Raw genomic sequence first — 19,145 nt, 5'->3', positions numbered from 1 at the left:
ATGCAATTTGTTCACTCCATACGCGGTGCGGTGAAATCAATTAAGTTCTACATGTTATTTAACTCAACGCTTGTTCCTTTTCTCCCACACAAACAAAGTGCCTGTTCAACATGTGTGGACCGATCTACATTTTAAGATGTCCTCCCTTTTGTTTCATTCTTAAGAGCAGTTTTCGATGCCTTTTGTATTTTTTGACACCTGCTTCCTTTTCTGTCTTCATCCCAATTCCATTCCTTTCTCTTTAATCACTGCTTCCTTCTGCTGGCTTATCAGCACACTTGTTCTCTTTCAGCCACTTGTGTGCTGGTACTCAACAGAACTGCACATCTCCACCACCTGTGCAGTCTTACATTTCAATGAGCAAATCATCCCTCATTGTTGACTGTTTTAGAGATAGCTGACTCTGAGCAAACCCCCACCCTAGCAGATCTCAAACCACTGCAAGCCAGAGATGGTTGCCACTATCTCTGCTGTAAACAACTGATAACTTGGACGGACAGCCTGTTGGAGATACGTAGATATCTGGAACTCTCTTTCATTTTTTTTCTTCAAAGTTTCAAAATATAAAGACCCAGATATATCACTTAGGAGTAAACAAACAGTGAATGAAATGTAGATATAATGTGTAAACTGTGAATATTGGACATTTACAAGGTGGCTTGCCCAATAAACGTCATTACACTCACAGGTGTATGCGTCTGTAGGCCTACTCTACCGTTGGTACCAAATCCAAAACACATCTGGCTTTCACAACCCGCCAAAAGTCCCAGAAGAAGTCCAAAGCCCTTTACTGTGTGGCCACATGGTGGCAGAGAGGACCTCCGGTGTGTATTTAATATGCTTTGTCATGTTAAACAGTGAAAAAAGCAGCATTTTGTGTGTGTGTGTGTGCGACAATGTATCACAGTGGTCCTCTGCATTCTTTATCTCTTGATCTTTGTGTGGTTTATGTGGCGAACGCAGTTTATTCAGCTCTTACTGAGACAGACAGAAAGAAAAGCTATTGACTGTTAATAGTAAAGGTATTAACACAGCACTGTAAAAATCCTGCCTTCAATGATTACCTGAGCACAGTGTACCCAACTTTACTGAACGTCTGTTCAAGGTGGAGCTTTCAATTCTAATATGAAGCTGGATAATTTGATGAATAATAATGCATCATATTATAATTTAAAAGTTAGATTTTGTGGATCTGAATCTAACCATGGGACATTTGTCTGTCCGGTGTACATGTTTTCCTTTGAAGTAGAAGTACACTGTAAGCAGAATACAGCCGAGTTGCATATTTTTTAAAGCTTTGGGGGCCTTTTGTAACTTATGTTCAGGGTACAGTGAGTCCAAATAAAAAAAATTGTTTTCATATTTTCAAAATCACAAAATGCTTCTGTGGAACTGATTCACATTTTGGGGCAAAAAAAAAAAAAGTAATAAGCAGTTGCACTGGGAAATTACTGTCTAATATGTTCAATGCTCCACATGAAAAACACGTAAAGACATCAGAGGAAACTATACCCGCTGATAAAATCTATGAAATGGCAAAGATGATTCCGGAAAAACTTCAAAACCACCCCACAGGATGTCACAGACTTTCAACTTCATTATGAACCCTTTCAATTCAATTCAATTCAATTTATTTTGTATAGCCCAAAATCACAAATTTGTCTCTAAGGGCTTTACAATCTGTAGACATGCGACATCCTCTGTCCCAGGACCTGGTGAAGAAGCAAAGTCAGTAATGTACGTTAATGGTATCGGTAATAGAAATAGTAATGTGACTAATAATAATTATGGTAGTAGCAGTAGGTGTCAGCAGGGCCACGGCAGGAGGCAGGACCAGGGTCCAGATATAACCACGATCCATGGAAACCTGCGTGGCGAGAAAGCACAAAGACTCCGGGAAAGAAGCAAAGTTAGTAATGTGCATTAATGGGACATTAATTCATACAGAAGGAGAGAGAGAAGAGGAGAGAGGAGCTCAGTGTATCAAGTCCTCCGGCAGTCTAGGCCTATAGCAGCATATCTAGGGGCTGGTCTAAGGCAAAACTGAGCCAGCCCTTAAGCTTATTCTTAAATGTGGTGAGTGTGTCTGAAATGGGAAGCTGGTTCCACAGAAGAGGAGCTTGATAACTGAAGGCTCTGGCTCCCATGCTACTTTTTAATAAGACTCTAGGAACCACAAGTAACCCTGAATCTAGGGAGCACAACAAGGAATTGCAGTAATCTAGTCTAGAAGTAACAAAGGTATGAACTCATTTCTCTGCATCGCTTTGAGACAGGATGTGCCTGATTTTTGAAATGTTACGCAGGTGACAAAAGGCAGTCCTTGAACTGTGTTTTATCTGGGCGGTAAAGGACATATCCTGATCAAAGATAACTCTGAGATTCTTTACAGTGCTGCTGTTTGTCTGAGTTTAACATCAGGAAGTTGCAGGTCATCCAGGTTTTTATGTCCTGAAGACATGCTTGAAGTTGAGCGAGCTGGTTGGTTTCATGGTTGGTTTCATTCAATTTTGCCCAAAGGAAGCATAAATAAGGTGAATAAAATTGGTCCAAGGACAGAACCTTGTGGAACTCCATGACTAACGTTGGTGTTCATCGAGGTTTGATCGTTTACATATACAAACTGAGATCGATCTGATAAATAGGACTTCAACCAGCTTAGTGCGGTTCCTTTAATGCCAATCAAACGTTCTTGTCTCTGTAACAGGATGTGGTGGTTGTGGTGGTTGATTTTCTTTGAAAAGACTGGTCACAGGTGAGGTTGGAGTCGAAGATCAATTTTTGCAGAATTCTTTATTGGACATGAATCATGGGAAGGAAAGCATAGTTTGCTGGACTGCTGAATCTCTTCAACTCTTCTGAAGGAACCGTAAAACCTTTATACCCTCCCGTCACACAGGAGTGTGTGTGTGTGTGTGTGTGGGGGGGGGGGTTGGAACATACAGGGGTGTCAAGTTTATGCCCATACGTGTATGTTAGACAGTTTAAACGTAGGTCCACACCTGGAGGTAGGTTATTTATTCTTTCAGGGAGAAATGCTGAGGCAAACGCATGTCAGACATAAGTCCATATATGGACAGAGATGGGCAGTATTTCTATTACTTGTAATTGAAATACGTATTTCAATTACTTTTGAGTATTTTGTAATTTGTATTTGATAGGGCCGATTAAAAATCTAATGTAATTTGTAACAAAATACTTTAGAGTGGAGTAATTTTGTATTTAAAATACTCAAAATACTTTCTCCACGTTTAAAAAAACAGTTCACGAGTTCAGTCTTCAGATCTTCAAGTTCAACGGATTGTCTGTCAAGTTAAATATTGTATCTGAGTGTGACAGATGTCAACTAGCTTGATGTATAACTTATGTCTGGGTCTGGCTACATAGCCTATTGTATATACATGGTGATGGTTATAATATCAAGCTAGCGATCGATGCTAACATGCGAGCGATTGATGCTAATATGCTAATGACGCTAGCATGCTGTCTAGGCTAGTGCATAGCCAGTGTTTAGCAAGTTAACTTATCAGTCGAGTAGCTAGCTATTTAAGCAAAGCAACTTCACGTGGAGAATCTCCAGAAACTGAGCAGAGTGGATCTGCTTCTGTGTTGAAGGCATAATGATATGAAATGTTCTTATTGTAGAACATATGATGTGTCTACTGAACTAATCTACATCAAATTATTTTTATTAAACATGTTTCTTTTTGTTAACTTGTTTAGAACTTTTCTTCTTTTAGTATACAAGTGTTCATGACAATAAAATCTTAAACTGCCTTTAAATATTAGTCTTGGCCAATGTAAACATTAAGAATAAGCTTAAATAAATATGTTATATATTTGTAAACACACACTGCTATATATTTGTAAACACTGCTATATATTCGTAAACACATTTAGTGAAGCTTAAACCATATGCTATGTGCAGTAATCATAATATGTCTCTAAGTGTAAAGTCACAGAGTGAGGCAGTGTATTCCACCTGTGCAGGGCCCCCTCATTATCTAATACAAAACAGGAACCAGGTACTCCCCGGTCTTGCCACTGCCTGGTACAAAATAACAGTTTCGACTAAGAAGTAGTTAAGCGACCTTGGCTTTAGAATGAACTCTCAAACACACACACACACACACACTGATCTGACTCATCGCTGGAGCGGCTGGCTATCCGTGTGCCGGTGGGGACGGACGTCCTGTGCACCAATGAGGCCCTCAGACAGTTTAAACCAAGAGCCGCCTCCACCAATAGTCAACCAATCACAAAATGCCCTTAAGAACATATAAATCATTGTGACTCCCCCTTGGGGAGCGCCTTTTTCTTTGCTGTCACAGATAGTTTTGATGAGGTCCGAGCTCGTATTGATCTGCTGCGTCAGAATACTCCTGTTATGAATAAACACTTTGTTCGATTTTAAGTATTTTGAGTTCAGTCTTGTCTGTGTCCTCTTTCATTAACACCAACTAAAGTCCAAAGAACCTGAAATGTAGAGATGAGTATAGTGTCAGTAAGCCGTTGTAATGAAACATGTTGGTTAGATGTCTTTAGGAGAAGATATATCAACCAACATACTGTTGTCTGAGGTGCAGGGGAATGTGTCACAGACTTTCAGATGTGAAATAACTAAATAACATTACAATGAATGAGAGAGCTTTAGGGCTCGCTTAGTGTTTGGAGCTAAGTTGTATTTCCTAAACGTGCAAAAGGACTAAATATCTGTTTTAAGTTATCAATTTTGTATCAGAAGGCACATTTGTGAGGCTTATAAGGACTTAAGTGTGAAATGTTTGCCTAAAGCAGAACAGCTGGAGGTCAGAGTGGGTGACATCAGCTGCTCCGCTATCGCCCCCTTCTGGCTTGGGCCCCGTTCCTCGTACGTGGTTCAACTAAGTCAATCAAATGTCCTATCATCCAGCTTAAATTAACCCGATGATTGATGTCAGGCTATCTCGGGTCCTCAAAGGCTGATCCGCGCTCAAACAATCTCGTTAATTCGAACCAGAAACCATGATTTTCTAACAGTACAACGGCCAATAAACTCAAAGAAAGAGCCTCTTTTTTGTCCGCTGATGAGCAGGAGATGATCATGAACGCATATGAGGGAGTTAAATGCGTAAGTGTTGGGAAAATGTATAGGTTAATTTTAAGTGCCTCATCACCCCAATCAATCAGATGATATTTCTTTAAATGTGACTGCTGGCAGTAGGCTTAATGGAACGCATCATCCAATGAGATCTGATAGTGAAAATTATTATCTCAACTCTTTCAGAATAAGTAGATAAAAACAAGCCCAAAGAGTATCTAACTGATACGAATTAATAGATACTTATGAGGATATATGTACTGTATGCGCTTATGTATCATGTACTATATATATGTGTATATACATGTATGTGTAGTTTACCATATACAACTAGGAGTTTGAATATGCGTGTGCGAATCTGTGTATGGGCGTATCAGTATATGTATTATTCATAATCAGTAATTCAATCAATTGAAGCAGTGAAAATAAATTGTGTGTGATTCTCTCTATTCTTATCATGAGTCCACCTTAATCATTTTCTACAATAATGATATGCTATGGTGTACTAATAATACTGTCATATAATTATGAGTGCTTTCAACCATCATGTAGTTGCAACCCAGCTATCAAGAGGACATGGGAGCGAGTAAAAACTAAGCACTAAAACATTATTCAGAATGGTGAGTCAATATGAAGGCAAATCACTGTCAAAATCCGAGAGCGCAAATGAGATCCATGCGCGAGCGAAAATCAAACAGCCGCGCTGTTACTTTGACGAGCGCTTTTATATCACTCAGTGAGCAAAAGTCGCTCGCGAAGTTTAAACCTGCTCGCTCGTGAGTCTTTTTCCTGCTCGCTCGCGAGTAGTTTTTCTTTTTGACAGTAAGTGGGCGGACCCAGTCTCCCTTGTATCTCTACATATAATTGGTTACAAACCTCGTCTTTGGATAAACCGGATATCACTCTGACTTTTCAGATTTTCAGATTGCACTACAGGTCAGGGGCAAATAATGTACATTTTACTGCACGGGTACTTTTACTTTCTGCACATAAAGTACATTTTGCTGATAATAACATACTTGACTAAGGTTTTGATTGCAGGTATTTTACTCGTAGTGGATTATTGTTTCATCAGTATGTTATTAGTACGTTTACTGCAGTGAGGATCTGAATACTTTTTCATCCACTAATTACTTGTCAGTGATTTAAGTTGGGCAAACAGTTAATATACAAATAGTGGTCCCTAATCTCGGCTCCAGATCCTTGAGCGGGTCCAAATTGTTGCTCATATTATATCTCTTAACTTCTGTAAACATAACAGTATGATTAAATATGATCATCATGTTTTAATCAATTAAGATCAAAAAGTGTCACAAGAGGTTTGACTATCAAACACACATTGTCTGTAATAGAATGATGGAGTGAATTTAAACCAATCTGAGCAACTTGACTTTAACACATTTTGTATTATTGTATTTAATAACGCGATTAAATTGATGTGAAAACCACCTCTATCAGACCTAGCATCTGCGTCAGAGTGATATCCGGTTTATCCAAAGACGAGGAATTTAACCAATTATATGTAGAGATACAAGTGAGACTGGGTCCGCCCACTTACTGTCAAAAAGAAAAACTACTCACGAGCGAGCAAGAAAAAGACTCGCGAGCAAGCAGATTAAAGTTTCGAGAGCGAACAGGTTTAAACTTCGCGAGCGACTTTCACTCGCACGAGAGTGAATTTTGATCGCGGAGTGATATAAAATTGCTCGTCAAAGTAAAATACGCTCGCGGCTGTTTGATTTTCGCGCGCGCATGGATCTCATTTGCGCTCTCGGATTTTGACAGTGATTTGCCTTCATATGCGGCGTGTGGTGTTAAATGTATGGCTTGAGAAGGTCTTGTAAATAAATGATTCCGTGTCGGCAGAATCGATAGCGCTCGTACAGGAAGTCATCATGCCATACCAGACAGTGATGCCTGTGGTGAGGGTGCTCTCTACCAGTCCTCTGTAGGCCTGGGTGAGAGGGCGACGGCTCAGACCAGCTTTCCTGAGCAGCCTGATGAAATAAAGCCTTTTCTGGGCTTTCTTTACTGTGGCTGTGGTGTTAGGAGTCCAGCTCAGGTCCGAAGTAACCTGCATTCCCAAGAATCTGTAGCCGTCGGTCCTCTCCACCTCGGTCCCCTTGATGATAAGAGGCGGTAGAGGGGGAGGATTCTTCCTGAAGTCTATTATTATTTCTTTGGTTTTGTCTGTGTTGAGGATGAGGTTGTTCTCTTCTCCGTAGACAAGAATGTTATTTACCAGGGTCCTGCACCCTGACTCGTCCCCTCTGTATATATGTGGCCTAATTAAAAGGATGAGACCAAACACTCAGATCCATTTAGATTTTATGTGGGTCTGTCGTGTAGACAGGTTAACGAATCGAGTTCGAGGCGTTTACTTAGATTCAAGCAATAGTTTTATTTATCACAGAGATATTAGCCGAGCAGTTAAACGTGCACGGTCCTAACAGTTCCTCTCCGAGTGAGAGTAACGTGAAAAGGCGCTTGGACACGGCAGCGCGGTAAGTTTTGTAGGTTCTCCTTAGAGGAGCCATTGGTCAAAGTCAAGTTGCAGGCGGGATCGATTTTAGCAGAGCGACGGCCTGGTTGGAGCACTGAGCATATCCGCTCACACTGGCTCTCGTCCGGGATCCTCCTTCGATGCGTCTTCAGTGTGTGTGTATGTTGTGAAAGCCTAGCCTAACAGGCTCCAAAGTGTGACGTCTACGTTTTGCTATCTCAAGCTGTGGTACGTACTGTTCTCAGCTGGCAGTTTACTCCAAGATTTGATATCAGTGTATAGTTGCCCAAGCGTGTCCTTCAGAGTTACAGTTTTCTCATTCCTTTGTACAGGCGAGTGCTAGAGCGCCCCGCCTGGAGTTTTAAACCCTTCATAACCTGTAACTCGCAACTCCGCTAATTAGCACATAACGCTCTGATTAAGTGTATTTACATAACAGGTCTTTTATTTCCCCCCGACTGCACTCACAGAGTACAGCGTTAATTAGTCAGATTTTAAGGCACTTTACAATTTACAGCAAACCTAAACCATTGCTTTTTACTGAATTTAAGGTTACGATATACATATAGCTACATATAAAACACAACAGTAGTGGCTTCCTCCTGCCAAACAGAAACAAAGAACCTCGGCATCTGGGCCATGCTGTTCAACTCTCCAAGATATGCAGATAACATTCATTTACACAGGAACACAATTTATCACTCCCTCACTCCCTCATCAGCAATCGACCTGTGCGCTCTGATCCACACCCATGGAACTGATGGCAGCTTCCGTCTCCCCTCTAAACGAGGCAGATGTACACAACTCAACACCAGATGCGTACAACTTAACACCAGTTAACAACAAACAGTTAACCCCAATTTCAAGGTGATTCTGCATTTATTCGTAACTTACGCTGACCCGTAGTTCAGGTATTTCTAATCAGCTCAGTCCTCAGCAGCCTCTGATTCCTGCTCTTTATTTACACATGTCGCGTGAACTCAGTCCTCTCGCGTAGCTCACGCTTCACGGTTCTTAAAGTGACAGTACAAAAACCTTCCTACCCCCACTTCGCCTGGCTACATATATATATATATATATTTGTGAGCTGTGGCCAGGTTTTAACACGTCAAGCACTTCTACATATCACAATTAGAAGAGCAATATACACTCTAAAAAGCACAACACAGCAAATGTGTAAACCATTCGCCGTCAAGTCAAGGCTCGCTCCGCCGTCAACTGCCGACAGGCTCCGCCCCGCCCCATCTTGCTCCGCCCCACCCTGCCCCGCTCCGCCGTCAAGTGCAGACAGGCTCGACGGGCTCCGCTCCGCCGTCTAGGCCGACAGGCATGCCGACAAGCTCCGCCGAGCCACAAGCTCCGCCTGGCACACAAGCTCCACTGAACCGACAGGCCTCTGCCAATGCCAACAAACTCCGCCGAATCCGACAAACTCCGCCGATGCCGACAGGCTCCTCCGATGCCGACAGGCTCCGCCAATGCCGACAAGCTCCACCGAGCCGATGTCGGATCGGCGGTGCTGCTCCGCCGAGGCTAACGCTCGGCAGAACCTGTCGGATCAGCAGAGCCGCTCATCGGACGCTCGCGGATACTGTCGGATCGGCGGTGCCGCTCCGCCGAGCCTGATGCTCGGCGGAACCTGTCGGATTGGTGGAGCTGCTCCGCCGAGCAGGCTCGGCGGAGCCATGAAGGCAAAGCTCCCGGCGTCAAGGCTCAAGCGGCCGCCGTCTAGGCTCAAGGCTTCGCCGTCTACACTCAGGCTCCAGCGTCAAGGCACAAGGCTTCGCAGTCAAGGCTCAAGGCTCTGCGCCGCCGTCTGTTCTAGGTAGGGCCATCCAATCAATTTCAGCAAACTTCCCAGTATGATTTAATGCAAACAAATTAAGGTATCAAACATGCATTACTACCTTGCAGTTAAATATTTAACATTATTCCAACACGAGAAAAAGCAGTAAATAACATCTTATTTTTGTCACCCTCACAGGCAATTCAATATATATATATATAATAATAATAACGACTATAATACATTTAATTTCATTATATTTTTTAAATAAAGATGTCTACATTTCCCTTTCTCTCCTGTAAACTAAGCTCTTTTTTATTCTACTAAGTAAATAATCAATGTGAACAATTTGATATTCAAGGAGGGATTTGGTAATCCTAAAATCAGTCTGGTGGCACCAAACATCCTGAGCCAAATAACAAAAAGTGGTAGCAGTCAAAGTCTATTCTGAATCCAAAGTTACAGGTCAGATATGCTACTGGTTTACACGACAGGAGTTTGGTGCAAGTATCTTACCACAGCATCCTACATCAGACCCACGGGAAGCTTTAAGTGAGCTCTGAGGCAGACTGGCGCAAAGACTTCCTGCCCCCAGGTAGCACTGAAAACTGGCCGACCATCTTTACACTCTGCTGACGGCAGCCTGCGGCTTGCCCCACGTAGCGAAGTAAGCCACACAGTGACCTATCATTGGCAGGACTCAAGAGCGCGACTGAGTCTTCCCCCCAGTTCAAACACTCACCGTCAGCATTGGCTCCGAGAAGCCAGCTACTACCTGGGGGCAGTTCTGAAAATATGCTGCGGCCTACCTCAGAGCTATCCAGCTGTCCTCTGTGGAGTTGTTTTTTTTCCATACTATACAACATTTCTACAACTGTGTGATTATAAATACCGTGGCTCATTGGGTAGAGGGGGTCGTCCGGTAACCGCGAGGGCGGCGGTTTCATCCTTGGCTGCTACATGTCCTGTGCCGAAGTATACCTGAGCAAGACACTAAACCCAGCCCACTGCTCTCAATATGCTAGGGATTGGTTAAATGCAGAGCTTGAATTTCATATGTATATAATGACGACTATAATACATTTAATTTCACTATATTTTTTAAATAAAGATGTCTACATTTCCCTTTCTCTCCTGTAAGCTAAGCTCTTTTTTATTCTACTAAGTTAATAATCAATGTGAACAATTTGATATTCAAGGAGGGATTTGGTAATCCTAAAATCAGTCTGGTGGCACCAAACATCCTGAGCCAAATAACAAAAAGTGGTAGCAGTCAAAGTCTATTCTGAATCCAAAGTTACAGGTCAGATATGCTACTGGTTTACACGACAGGAGTTTGGTGCAAGTATCTTACCACAGCATCCTACATCAGACCCACGGGAAGCTTTAAGTGAGCTCTGAGGCAGACTGGCGCAAAGACTTCCTGCCCCCAGGTAGCACTGAAAACTGGCCGACCATCTTTACACTCTGCTGACGGCAGCCTGCGGCTTGCCCCACCCAGCGAAGTAAGCCACACAGTGACCTATCATTGGCAGGACTCAAGAGCGCGACTGAGTCTTCCCCCCAGTTCAAACACTCACCGTCAGCATTGGCTCCGAGAAGCCAGCTACTACCTGGGGGCAGTTCTGAAAATATGCTGCGGCCTACCTCAGAGCTATCCAGCTGTCCTCTGTGGAGTTGTTTTTTTCCATACTATACAACATTTCTACAACTGTGTGATTATAAATACCGTGGCTCATTGGGTAGAGAGGGTCGTCCGGTAACCGCAAGGGCGGCGGTTTCATCCTTGGCTGCTACATGTCCTGTGCCGAAGTATACCTGAGCAAGACACTAAACCCAGCCCACTGCTCCCAATATGCTAGGGATTGGTTAAATGCAGAGCTTGAATTTCATATGTATATAATGACGACTATAATACATTTAATTTTACTATATTTTTTAAATAAAGATGTCTACATTTCCCTTTCTCTCCTGTAAGCTAAGCTCTTTTTTATTCTACTAAGTTAATAATCAATGTGAACAATTTGATATTCAAGGAGGGATTTGGTAATCCTAAAATCAGTCTGGCACCAAACATCCTGAGCCAAATAACAAAAAGTGGTAGCAGTCAAAGTCTATTCTGAATCCAAAGTTACAGGTCAGATATGCTACTGGTTTACACGACAGGAGTTTGGTGCAAGTATCTCACCACAGCATCCTACATCAGACCCACGGGAAGCTTGAAGTGAGCTCTGAGGCAGACTGGCACAAAGACTTCCTGCCCCCAGGTAGCACTGAAAACTGGCCGACCATCTTTACACTCTGCTGACGGCAGCCTGCGGCTTGCCCCACCCAGCGAAGTAAGCCACACAGTGACCTATCATTGGCAGGACTCAAGAGCGCGACTGAGTCTTCCCCCCAGTTCAAACACTCACTGTCAGCATTGGCTCCGAGAAGCCAGCTAATACCTGGGGGCAGTTCTGAAAATATGCTGCGGCCTACCTCAGAGCTATCCAGCTGTCCTCTGTGGAGTTGTTTTTTTCCATACTATACAACATTTCTACAACTGCAGTTGGCAGAGCGCTACCGAGTCTTCCCCACAGTTCGAACGCTCACCGTCACCTTTGGTTCCGAGAAGCCATGGGCTACTATCCAGAATGTAGTTGTTAACATATACTGCAGGACACTCTCCAAACAGCTCAACACAGTGAGCATGAATCTGCTTACATGAAAGGGCAACACCCGACTGTAATAGGTTGAAAAGCCTCAGCCAACTAGCCGGATGATAGACCTTCACGTCAACAGGGAGCCCCCCAGGAAGTCTGACCACAGTCAAATAAAATAAAACTGTACTATAAATTATGAGCAGTTGTTTTCCCACGGCCTACCTCAGAGCCTCAGAGCTGTCCGGCTGTCCTCTGTAAAGTTTTGGAAGATACTGAGTTTAATTTGCATATTAACCTGGCTTCATACATAAGATGACACGTCAACATTCTAATTTATTCGAGTCAGAGAACAGTGCGTGTTCCATCCAGCATTCTATTCTATTCTCAAGGGCAGATAATGTCTTCTTTTATGAATTCACTATTTGCTAGTCCAGCGTTCACTATGTTTTCCATGGCACAGTTTTCACAAAACTCCACACATTATGACCTGTTAGCAGTAATGAAATAACACTGTATATTACAAATAAAATGTGTCTATTGCTTTGCAGAGTCACAAGTCAGAACAAAAGTTTAAGCTGTTGCAAGTAACTCAACAAATTCTCCTTTTAACATTGTTAAGCTGTCTATGTTTGCAAATTCATATTCAAATGCTAATATATTGCATCCCGTGTACTTGATGGTAACTATAGCAACATCCAATCTCACCTGCTCCTGAGTTTGGGAATTAGTCAGTTGATTTAAGACCTTAAAACTGTTTTGAACTGAAGTATTTGGTGGTTAATAGTTATTAAGACAAATAATAATAATAAGTCTTTCTATTACCCAATTTACATTTTACTACTATGACTTTTTTTGACATAATATAGGCCTACTATGACTTTATTCAATATGCTATACTGTGACTTATTTATTACTTTATTCGACATGCTAAAGCTAAACTATGACTTTTTTAGCTTGTGAAGTAATTCATATTTTTCTAGCTACAACGTTAGCGAGCAAGCAAGCTAAGGTTAGCCAGCTAGCTGCAATTTAGCTATGCTGCATGGATTTGGCAAAAACGTTTTGGACATACTTTATATGACTTTTTTCAATATACAATACTTAAACTTTTTAGACATACTGTAATAAGACTTTTCTTTGACTTGGTCCATATTATTTTGCGACAAAGGATGTTCTGCTTAATATTTAAAATGTAAAAGGTATTGTGGACTCTCATCTTAGTATAAATATTCATTTTTAATTGAAAGCTTCCTAAAATTCCTCTTTTTGGGGTCCCAGTAAAGGAGGACGATGCTGTAGGATCTCTGAAGTACTTAAACTGCAGGCTTGCTATCTTAGTGAGTGTGCAGTATGAGAACAACGGAACTGTGACATCAGTGGCGGCTGGTGGAAAATCCCAGTATGGTTTAATGCAAACAAATTAAGGTATCAAACACGCATTACTACTTTGCAGTTAAATATTTAACATTTATTCCAACACGAAAAAAAGCAGTAAATAACATCTTATTTTTGTCACCCTCACAGGCAATTCAATATATATATTAATATAAAATGCATATATAGATATAAGCTATGATGAGTTTTCACTGTTAATTTACCATCTCAATTAAATATTGATGCCTCCATGACCAAGTTAAGCAGATGAGACTGAGGACAACTATGTAGAAGGAAGATGTTCACTTTGCCTAATATGTAGCTTGACAGAGTTCTCATGTGTGCCCTGGTGTTCTCATGATTCCTTACCTCCTCATCCCTCACTCCCAAACCTGGTTTTTTCATGTTTCCTTACCTCCTCATCCCGCACTCCCGTAACTGTCCGTGCTGGATCTGTTCCCGTTGTTTTAAGTTATTAGCATGACTGCATCCAGCTAGCCAAACCTGTCTGGTACAGCTAGTAGAGAAGCTTCATGTACTGCTTCCTTTTCCCGCTAGTCTGCTGTCTGATTGTGAGGTCAGGCTTATCTGGGGTCAGCTCTTTGGCCTGTAGTTTCTCCTAAAACTTCTCCTCTCAAACGGGTCTTGGGGGAGTAGCGCTCGCGCTCGCCTGTGGAGACTTCTCCTGACGAGAACGCGCAGCTTGGGGCCAAATCATTTTGGCCCCACTCTGAATCTATTTGAGGACGCTGATTGGGTAAATTGTATGTCACTCATTTCTATCTTTAATCAGCAATTGGCTAAACTGCTTCATAGACCCGCCTCGGTGGGGCCAGCCCCACTAGCTGCGCGTTTTGAGCCGTGCACACAAGCGGAGATGATGAGCAGACAGGCTGCATACAAAATCCCCTTCAAAATAAAAACACAGGATTTTCTTTTCTTCTTTTTTTTTGGGGCTCAAGGTGGGGTCAGGCCCCATGGCCCCCTATTGACCAGCCGCCACTGGAACCAATGTTCACAGGGTAGGCATTGCACGTAGAAATGTGTTCTCAATTATATGTTATCTATTTGTATTGTCATATGCAGGCTTTATAGAGTTAATTCAGATACTGTGTGATGGACAAAGAGAACAGCCAATAAGAGGTGCTGAAGGTGACGTGTCAATAAAGTTTTACTTTGAAAAAAGAGTTCCACTGAACAGAAGTGATGCCCCACGTTGTTTTATTCCTCCGTAATTACATTCGGGTTAGCACTGGGTATACACGCCAGCATCGCTGTACAATCTACATCTGCTAACAGGTTATGGGCCCAGAGTTATCCAGAGCTACCCAGGGTCACCCAGAGAAAATTATCCAGCGAAGTACCACCGAGAGAAAAGTCGCAACGTACCGCGTGTCCAGTGAGAGTTCGCATACTATGCTAGCACCATGAGTAGGCGAAATTATGAACTGTGGGAGACGAAATTTTTGGGCCATCTTCGGTTGCAAGGGCTAAAGGATACTATTTTAAATGAGCCCACCGAGGATGAAGAACCGGCAGCCTACGAGACGAAAAATGCCAAAGCATACGCGGAGCTAATCCAGTTTCTGGATGATAAAAGTTTGTCGCTAGTAATGAGAGAAGCGGCAGACGATGGGCGGAAAGTACTAACGATTCTGAGAGACTATTATGCTGGCAAAGGGAAGCCACACGTAATTAGTGTGTATACAGAACTGACTTTGCTTCAAAAGTCGAGCAGTGAGAGTGTGACGGAGTATGTTTTACACGCAGAGACCGCCATCACAGCATTGAGAAACGCAGGTGAGACATTGAGTGACGGGCTGTTAGTAGCAATGATTTTGAAGGGACTGCCAGAATCATTTAAGAAGAGGGAGATTGGGAGCTTGTATGTCATATGTGATGAATATTTTCTTGTTGATACAACGCCAAAGTTTATGGGCTGTTAAGTCCCATTAATACAAATATATATATACATAATCAATCAAGTTGTTGTCTTGTAATAGCTTTGCTTAGTTACACTGACATTCCGTGACTGTTCTTCCTTTTTGTGCGGTTCACGAGAGCTTTGTGTACATTATAGCCCAAACCTGAATGCTCTGCTATACCAAGTTGTGAGAAAACAGAAAATCCAGAAAAAAGTATTTCCTATATTTTAAATACAAAATACATGTATTTTGTTACATTTTCTGGCACCAGTATTTTGTATTTTGTTGTAATACATTTATTTGGGGGTATTTTGTATTTTGTATCAAAATACATTTTGATGTATTTTTGCCCATCTCTGTATATGGAGATGGTCAGAACACAGGCATGCAGGACATAGGTCTCTTTTTAGATAAGCGCTGACTCCACTTACTCCTGTTGAAGTGTTCCCAGTTACACAGAGTTCATTTGTGAATACCAGAGTGTGTGTCATTTTACAACAAAGAGGAAATATATACTAATAAATCGCTATAATATTACATACAATGTTATCAATCTTAACACTCATATACATAGGAGATATCAAATATCTCCACATGGTCAATGGTGTTCAACGCAGCACCAAAGTCTAACAAGACAATAACAGAGACAAGTCCTTTGTCTGATGGGGTTGTTCTTATTTTCTCTGTTAATGATGAGTAATAGGCTGCTCTGGCATCACGGAGGGCCTCCTTTGGGGTGTGACAGGAAAGGAATAAGAACTGTGAAACAATGCAATGCAATCATGCAACAGCTACTGTTCCTTAGAGATTAAAATGTTCTTCTTATGAGCCATTCACCCAAAAGTGTTATTTAATGTATATGCTGTACATCATAGATTAAAAATAGTGTTGCGTCACTTTAGCATTTTAATATTATCATTGATCTGTATTGAACTCCAATTGAGATTGTAATCTAATTGATCCACAGGTTAAATATATAGAATACAATAAAAAACATGCGGACACAATAAAAACACATGAAATACAGACATTGCTCGGTTAATTCATTACAACTGAAATGCAGAAGGCAACTTTTCAAACTCTGGCTGCACTATATAAAGGAGACGGAGGAAATGAAGCGCTGCCGGTTGTGTGAGTTTCATCAAGTTGCATCATAAGACCCAGCAAAGGCCAGAGCTCAAATTAAATGTCTTTTTCATATTCCTACAGCGCACACACGCAGGAGAGAGTGACAGCTTGTTTTGACAAAACATTGAATAGATAAACGCTCAAGCTGTCAGATTGGCAGAAGGAGTTCACCCCGGCCAAGGCAGGCCAGTCACACAAAACAAAAGAAATTCACCATAACACATAATGGACGCATGGACAAATAGTAGAGGGAACTAAGACAGGACCATTGATCTAAGATTTCTATTAGGAGCGTGTGGAGAGAGGCAAGTGTCATGAAAGTGTAACGAATATTTGAAAAAAATCACTTAAGATTCCTGTTAATTTGAGGTTGTCATTATTGTACAGTTGTCTGGGTTTTTCCCATTTCTTTAAAAGGTTTGTTCATCATTTTTCACTAAATTTGCATCCTGTTGATGACATCATTGGTGTGTGCAGCGTGATCTCTTCTCCGTCTGGCGTAATTATGAACTCATGCATTTCTGGCGAGACCTGCCTGTGTAGCCAGCTGAGGCAGAGACGATTGGTTAAGGTGAGGCATTGACCTGAAGTAGTCAGGGTCAGAATAGCCCATTGGTCAGGGCATAGGACTGGAGCAAATCAGGTTACCGGTAAGTTGGCGAGCATCGATGCCTGGCCAATTCCAGTGCTTAAATGCTACGCAGGACGGGTCTTGCCAAGAAAAGCAGTGGGAGTCCTATTTTTAAAAACAAGACTATGTGACAAAAAGCCAGAGTTCAGAATCTCACACACAAAAGGACAATGTTCTCTCTTTTTCCACCATGAAGCTCTCCAATTAAAGCTTTTTCGAAGCTGAGGTGTGTTCTTCCCACGACCCGAAAGCCAGGTGTGAACCGGTGCCAATGAGACGCCCTACAGACCAAAGCAACGGTGGACAGTCCTCGTCAGCTCATTACAGAATGTCCAAATGTACCTGGAAGTTGCCCTCAGGGGATAAAATCCCCCGTCACTTACATTTGGGTTTGGGGAAATTCATTCTTAAATTCAGCTCAAGCTATTATGAGGTTTCAGCAGTCTGAGTAAGACAAATTAAGTGTTTATCTTTCAAAGACATAATGTTTTAAAGTTGCTAAACACGAGATTGGGAGCATTTGCCTCCTAGCAGCCAATGGTGCTAACTGTGCAAACTAAGGTCTTTTAAGCCGTCTGTTTACTTCCAGAGCTATACCACAGTAACAGTCCTTTGGGTCTTGGGTTATTCCATGTGTCACATGGTATTGTGAAAGCTTTTTTGCTGGTTCCCGTTTGCTGCTTTATAGTGTGATATATCATTGTATGGATACTCTTTGGACTTAGTTGGACACAACAAGCAATTTGAACATGTTACCTTGGACTATTTTACAGACAGAACCATTAATCATAAAGGAAATTAGCAAATTAATCAGTAATGAGAATCACAACCAGTTGATGAAACACGACAGAAATGCTTCATTTTCTTCAATCATGACTTACCTTCGTTGTCTTATTGTGATGTGGTTCGTGGGATTCCAGCCTTCTCTCCCACATTGCTCTGCTTTGCACCAGTCGCTGCCATGATTCTCATTCAAAAGTGGTCAAGAACTGAGTGAACTCTAATATCGCACGGGCATTGCAAAAAACAAACAGAGACTGTGTAATGGGAAATTCTATTTTGAAGAATCACAGTCAGCTATACCCCCTCCAGGTCCCCTGGTGGAGTTTAAATCACTGCTGTTGACTTGAGATGTTATGTTGTTTTGGTGAGTGTGCGTCTGTGAGATAAGAAGGCAAAGGATGAAAGTCCGGGCTCTGTGTGGCCTTCAAAAAAAAAATCAAATAAACTGAGGGGCTTTATCTTTAGTCCCTGAACTCCCCCCCCCCCGAAGAAAAGTGAATACAGCAATGCAGGCAGCGATGTCTGGCCTAAGGGTATAGCCCGAGGCTCCCCTGAAGAAATAACGCATTAAGATTTCTGAATCAATTTTTGGAGTTAAAGGACTATACAAAATTGCCTTAAGTACGCAATATATACAGACAGAGATGGCAGAGTATCATCTTGAAACACTAAGAGAACACTAAGTCTATGCTGTGTGTCAACACTCAACATCCAAATGACTAACTTTCAATGCATTTCAGTTTGGCAGGGAGTCTCTCACTTAGAGTGATCTGCCACCAGCCGTGATGCACTTTAAAAGTATAACTCACAGTGAAACATGAGATGTAAATAGTGACCACTCAGATCACTGGAGAATACTGCATGTGGTTCAGCAAAACAAGCGTTTTGTTCTCCTGTTGAAGTGGCCCCACCGCTTTCCAGGGGGCTAATAACTTGTACTAAGTACGACTGCAACATTCACACGAGGTAGATTAACAAGCATCAATAATGAAGAGGTATGAGTAGTTCTATTTTAGGTGGGTGTTGACTAACAGGCAATGATAACACGCGTCCCCGCAAATCATTTTCCCTATTACGTATGTACATGTGTACTTGTTCCAAAAAACAAATGAACCTGAGGCTTGTACTCAAGCTCAAGTTCTCCCTTTCTTGAATAAAATGCATTTAAAACGAGTGCCAACACGCCCCTCTGACATTTGTAAAAAAGGCTCCGCCATAACAAAATATACAGAAGCTCTGTCAAAAAAGTTAACAGTTGATCAGGAAAATGTTGATCAGAAAAACGCACAC

The sequence above is a fragment of the Pholis gunnellus genome (genome assembly GCF_910591455.1).
Source record: "Pholis gunnellus genome assembly, chromosome: 5".
NCBI lineage: Eukaryota > Metazoa > Chordata > Actinopteri > Perciformes > Pholidae > Pholis > Pholis gunnellus.
Note: the sequence above shows the minus strand (reverse complement) of the source record.